Source organism: Terrapene carolina, unplaced genomic scaffold (genome assembly GCF_002925995.2).
Source record: "Terrapene carolina triunguis isolate 2854851 unplaced genomic scaffold, T_m_triunguis-2.0 Scaffold21, whole genome shotgun sequence".
NCBI lineage: Eukaryota > Metazoa > Chordata > Testudines > Emydidae > Terrapene > Terrapene triunguis.
In genome coordinates, this window is record NW_020664372.1 from 24,376,543 (window position 1) to 24,383,131 (window position 6,589).

A 6,589-nucleotide genomic window follows, 5' to 3' on the forward strand; every position below is an offset into this window, starting at 1 on the left:
TAGTGCACCACTCTGTTGACGCTCTGGACAGCAGTCCGAGCTCGGATGCTCTGACCAGCCACACCCCGGGAAAATTTGAATTCCTTTTCCTGTCTGGGCAGTTTGAATCGCAGTTTCTGTTTGGACACCGTGGCGAGCTCAGCAGCAGTGGCAAAGATGCAGAGCTCTCCAGCAGAGATGGCCGTGCAATCCCAGACTAGAAAGAGGGCCCCAGCATGGACTGATCGGGAAGTCTTGGATCTCATCGCTGTGTGGGGAGATGAGTCCGTGCTTGCCGAGCTGCGCTCCAAAAGACGGAATGCAAAGATCTACGAGAAGATCTCTAAAGCCATGGCAGAGAGAGGATACAGCCGAGATGCAACGCAGTGCCGCGTGAAAATCAAGGAGCTGAGACAAGGCTACCAAAAAACCAAAGAGGCAAACGGACGCTCCGGATCCCAGCCCCACACATCCCGTTTCTACGAGGCACTGCATTCCATCCTAAGTGCTGCCGCCACCACTACCCCACCACTGACCGTGGACTCTGAGGATGGGATATTGTCCGCGTCCGGTTCCTCCGACATGTTAGCGGACGGGGAAGATGAAGAAGGAGATGAGGAGGACGAGGCAGTCGACAGCGCTGGCACCGCTGATTTCCCCGACAGCCAGGAGCTCTTCATCACCCTCACAGAGATCCCCTACCAACCATCCCCCGCCGTTACCCCAGACACAGATTCAGGGGAAGGATCAAGCAGTAAGTGTTTTAAATATCTTAACATTTATTTATAACAGAACTTGCATATTTTAAATATTAACAATAGCTAAAGTGCTTTCAAGTATGTAAACTTTTATTTATAACAGAACAGGAAGATTTGAAATATTAACAATGGGTAAAGTGCTTCTAAACATGTAAACAGGAAAGTGCAACAAAAAGGGGAATCTGAACAAAGGGTATCATGATTACTGTGTCTTTGGCCGCTTCAATGTATAGTCCGAACCATTTTAAGAAAATTCAACAATGTCCGCTTCATGATTACACTGCCCAAGACGCTCCACTCTTTTGTCCCTCCAAGGGCACCTAACCCAAAAACTGGTCGATGTGTCCGGGGATAGAGGCGAGATCCCCCGGGGAGAACTCCTCATAGGCCTCCTGCAGGTGTCTTTCCAGCCTAATTATCAGGTTCTTTGGCAGGGAGAGCTTATTAGGCCCCCCGTGGTATGACACGTTTCCCTGCCACAACGCCAGCAGGTATTCGGGGATCATGGCCTTGCACAGCATAGCAGCAAATGGCCCCGGTTTCTGCAGGCTGTCCCGAAGCATCTTCTCCTTCTGGCTCTCCGAGACCCTCAGGAGGGTGATGTCTGGCATGACGCCCTGCTGTGAATTAGGTAGGGGAAAGTTAGTATTGGGACTGCTTGCCCGTTCCTTTACAGAACTGCAACCGCCGGTTTACAGCCACGCGGTTTACAGCCGCGAGGGGCTGGGACAGGGGCAGAGTTCATGCTTGCAGGATTGCTGCCAGCAGAGACTCGCATTGCTTTCTATGTGAAAGGAGGCCAGTGCCACTCTTAAAGTTTTAAGCGGCCACAAGTCTACGGCTTACCATGTTTGCCAGCTAGACAAAGTCCGGTGTCCAGCCCTGCTCCTCAGCTCGCCACAGCAAGACCGCAGGCACTGTAGGCGAGGGCCGAAAATTCGACCTTGTCCTCAGTGCGCGTGTGATAGGTGCTCTGCATGGTCTTGTTCACAGAGAAAGACTATGTTCTCTGTTCACAGATACATTGATCTGTCTCAGGAATTCACTCCCTTTTTCCAATTCCCACAGCCACATCTGCCCAGAGGCTAGCGCACATTAGGAGGAGGAAGAAGAGGACACGGGAAGACATGTTTGCTGAACTAATGGGATGCTCCCGAGCACAGGCAGCCCAGCAGACACAGTGGAGGGAGAACTTGTCCCAAATGCACCGGGCAAACATGGAACGGGAGGAGAGGTGGCGACAGGAGGACCAGCAGGCGACTCAAACGCTGCTTGGACTAATGAGGGAGCAAACGGACACGCTCCGCCGCCTTGTGGATGTTCTGCAGGACCGGAGGCAGGAGGAGAGAGCCCCGCTGCAGTCTCTCTCTAACCGCCCTGCCCCGCCACCAAGTCCCATACCCCCCTCACCCAAAGTCCAAACACGGAGGGGCAGCAGGGGCCGTGAAAACTTTCACTCCACCCCAGCGGACAGCTATAGCAGTAGAAGGCTCTCATTCCCCAAAATCTGAAAAGTCCTTTCCTACCCGCCTCACACAAGACCCCGTCCAAGTTTCACCCCCCCGTTCCATGTGTGGTTGTTAATAAAAAATACGTTTCTGTTCATTACTGTTTCCATCCTCTTCTTTTGGAGGAGAGTCTGTCTGAAGGGGGGGGGAAGGGGCTTGGTAATTAGACAGGACAGTCACCTTTAGCAGGGGGCAGGTCCAGCAGCAGGGCACATACACAGTGCAGTGACTAGTTACCCTGGTCAGTCTGGGAGGTGGCTTTCATGTTCTGTGGGGGGGGGGCGGGGTTGCTCTGTGACTTTGTGGCGGAGGAGGGCAGTTTAGAAGCATCATTAGCATCACAACACTAAACCCAGGTTTAAAACATTCCCGCGAAAACAGTAATGAAGACAACGGTGTTCATTAGCAAAACAGAACAGATTTTATTTTTTGGGAAGGGGGTGAAGGGGGTAACTGGGTAAAGAAACGGGGGCAAGTTCAGCTTCTGTGTCCACAAACTTAAAAGTCACTGGGTACCCTGCTCAATCCTGGAACTGGCTTTCAAAGCCTCCCGGATGCACAGCGCGTCCCGCTGGGATCTTCTAATCGCCCGGCTGTCTGGCTGGGCGTAATCAGCAGCCAGGCTATTTGCCTCAACCTCCCACCCCGCCATAAAGGTCTCCCCCTTGCTCTCACAGAGATTGTGGAGCACGCAGCAAGCTGCTATAACGATGGGGATATTGGTTTCGCTGAGATCACAGCGAGTCAGTAAGCTTCTCCAAGTAAATACCAGTCAGGGCTGCTCGCATGCGGGTGTCCTTGCGCTTCAGGGCAGGGGACAGCAACTCACAAAGTTCCAGGAAAGTCCCCTTCCGCATGCGAAAGTTTAGCAGCCACTGGGATTCATCCCAGACCTGAAGCACTATGCGGTCCCACCAGTCCGTGCTTGTTTCCCGGGCCAGAATCACCGTTCAACAAAATCCACATGTCCCATTGCAAACATGATGTCCTCGGCGCTGGGTGTCGTGGTTTCTGACAGGCGTGTGCTACTCTCGGAGTTCAGGTCCTCACTCCGCTGCCGTAGCCTCCTCGCCTGATTTCTCTCTATCTGCCTCTGTGAAAGGTGCATGATGAGCTGTGAGGCGTTGACAACGGCCACAACTGCGGCGATGGTCGCAGCGGGATCCAGGCTCGCGGTGCTGTGGCGTCCGCGCTGTCACTGACCAGAAAAGTGCGCGAACTGATTTCCCGCCGGCGCTTTCAAGGAGGGAGGGAGGGCGGGAGTGACGATTGGATGACGACAGTTACCCAAAAGCACCCTCGAGACATTTTTTTCCCCCAGAAGGCATTGGGGGCTCGACCCAGAATTCCAATGGGCAGCGGGGACTGCGGGAACTGTGGGATAGCTGCCCACAGTGCACTGCTTCCAATGTCGACGCTTTCCCCGGTAGTGTGGACTGACAAAGTCGAATGACTGTCCTTAGTGTGGACACACACGTTCGACTTTCTAATATCGATTGCACATATTCGATTTAACTAAAATCGAACTACTCTCGTAGTGTAGACATACCCTAAGGCTCCAGTCCTGCATCTTGTTCGTGCTGGGGGGATCTCTGCCACTGCCAAGCTACAGGATTGGAGCCCCAAGGAAAAAAAGTAGGGAAAAATTAAAATAGTCTTTTAAGATCAGCCCAAAAATAATAAGGGAATACTTGAGAAATGACTATAATAAAATATCCCACAGTATAGAGGCTCAGAATTCTTAATTTCAAAGAGCCAAGTATATGACTCATGCAAATACATATTAAAAACCCAGTTAGAAACTCACAAATCAAAATATATGCATTTGAAAGCATTCTCCCAAAGGGCAGAGTGAAGGGAAGGTTTTTAAACCTGTCTCTGTCTGATATATATCCTGTTTGAGGCACGGTAATGAGTAGCACCAGTAGAGGGTAGACCGCAAAATCTCCTACAAAGCAGAAGGAAGGTGTTTAAGCTTTTTTCCCTAACATCAGCATTTGTGATAGCCTTGTTATTTTTATTAAAATCATGCTTTATGGATATTTTGTAATACACCTTGAGTTCTAGGTAGGCACAGCTATAAATCTGAATACAGTAATTAAATGAGTAAATTTTTGTGCCTGCTCACATAAGCACTCTGGAATTTAGTGCATATGAGTTATTGTGCGGTATAATTAAAGTAGCTACTTGTAAATACCATTACTCTTCCCTACTTTTTTGCTCAGGGGTAATTTAGGGTTGCTATATGACACTTGCTTAAAAGAAGAACTATCTTTAGCTTAGCTCTTTTAATCCAAAAATCTTAAAGGTGTTGGCAAAGAAAGATAAGTACCATTACCCCTATTTTACAAATGGAGAAATTGAGGAATAGAGTGGTAAAGTGACATACTGCATAATCCTGGGTAAGTCAGTGGCAGAGCTGGAAATAGAACCCAGCTTGTCTGGCTTCTAAGCAATGTCTTTACTCTTTTGAATACACAACTTACTATTAATTATTTGCACCCCTGCGCCCCAGCCCACTCCACCCACTTGCCTGGTGCAACTGCCGGGGAGTAGGGTCAGGGGCTTGCCCCACTCCACCTGCCCAGGTCTCCTGCCAGGGAGTGGGGGAAGCCCCTGCACCCCAACTCACTCCCCGGCAGGAGCGCCGGGTGGGGGAAGCCCCTGTGCCCCGACCCCATTTCCGCGGCAGGAGCATGAGGGGAGTGGTAGGGAGGCCTCCAGGCAGAATGGGTAGGGAGGGACCCCCACTTGCTCTGGCCCAGGGCCCCACAAAAGCTTAATCCACCTCTGTGGAATGGTAAAACTTCCAGGATAGGCCCCACTATGCCAGGCACTGTAAAAACATAACAAAAAGACAGCCTGTGCCCTGAAGAGCTTATCCTATGCCACTGTGTCACAACAGTATCGGTCAGCCATGCAGGCTGCTTGACTTTTATAGGTAAAAACACGTTGCAGTTATTTAATGTTTGATAGACCCTCTAGGGATTATGGTAAAATCCATCTCTACTGGTGCTGAGTCTGGCTCAGGGACGAAGGCAGACTGCTTGTGGGTTCTCTGTGCTGGGGCTCCTGGGGACTGATTCATGCCCTATCACAAGTAAGAGAAACCCTAAGAGCTATTTGTGACTCCATTCCTCATTTGTAGAATGGCATTCTCTTCACTTCACACATATTCAGTAGAATTTATGCATAAACTTCTCTTTATAGTTGAACTCATTTTCTGTTGCAATTACTGCAAGTAAGTTTCATGGTTGCAAACAGATTTGGCCAAATGTAGTCAATTGGTGACACTACAGCACATGGCAGAAGAAAGGTGCAGCCATGTACATCAGCTTTCATTCTCAGTACTATTGATATTCTGAGCCCCCTGCCAACAAATCATCTGTGGAATTGTTGGGCTGCTATAGATTCTGTAACAGGCTCAGTCAATGAAAATAATTAGAATAGTAGCTTAGTGCCACCCAAATTGAAGCCAAAACAATATCAACAATATCTTGCATTTATTTAACTTGTATTAAGAAAGAAAGAAAGATCCCATTGCCATTGTTTCTGGGCCCGTAACATTTTTTTTAAACAGATCACCAAATAAGTGAACTCATGTCAACCAGAAAGAGATACTTCACTCTACCCGCTAGAAATAAACATAACACACACACACTCCAATCCCATCCCCTCAGGCAAATATACAAGAGAGCTTTCAGCAGTTTGGCTCTTTGAACATTTTGTAGAAGCCTTCAGGCAGACTCTATGAATAGAAGAGGTTCGTGGGGGCTACCATGTCCTCTGTTTTTCATTCTTGTAATATTTCACTTCCAAGTGAAATGAGGATTTTAGGGAATTCTTTCACCATCGTACTAGCATCATTACAGCTTTCTCAATGCTAGCAAGTGATAGGAGTGCTCATGTAGTTCAGGCACCAGTTGTTGGTATAAAAATATCTTCCTATCCTTCCCAGGGTTAATGAACTCAGTGTTTTCTTTATCTATATAATTTTAGGGCTCTCACTAGTTAGAGAAGTTGTGTAACACTGCTGTACCTTTAAACAACTACAGCAAACCTCACTTCCCCCTACAATTATGTACGTTTTCAGCCTCAGATCAAGTGCCAGTCATGAAAGTTGCCAAGTGCCCCAAGTTGTTTACATACAAACTTTCTCCTAAAGCCTCCTTTCCAGTATGACTCATTTTGAGATACTGAGTGTCTCTGAGGAAGTACTCTGCACCTCACAAGATAATATCCTCAGTAATGCCACAGTCCAGCGTCTCTGACCTCTCATTTCATCACTATGGCAGCAATGATGATGTTATAGACACAAGATCATAGACTCAGTGGTCCAAATTC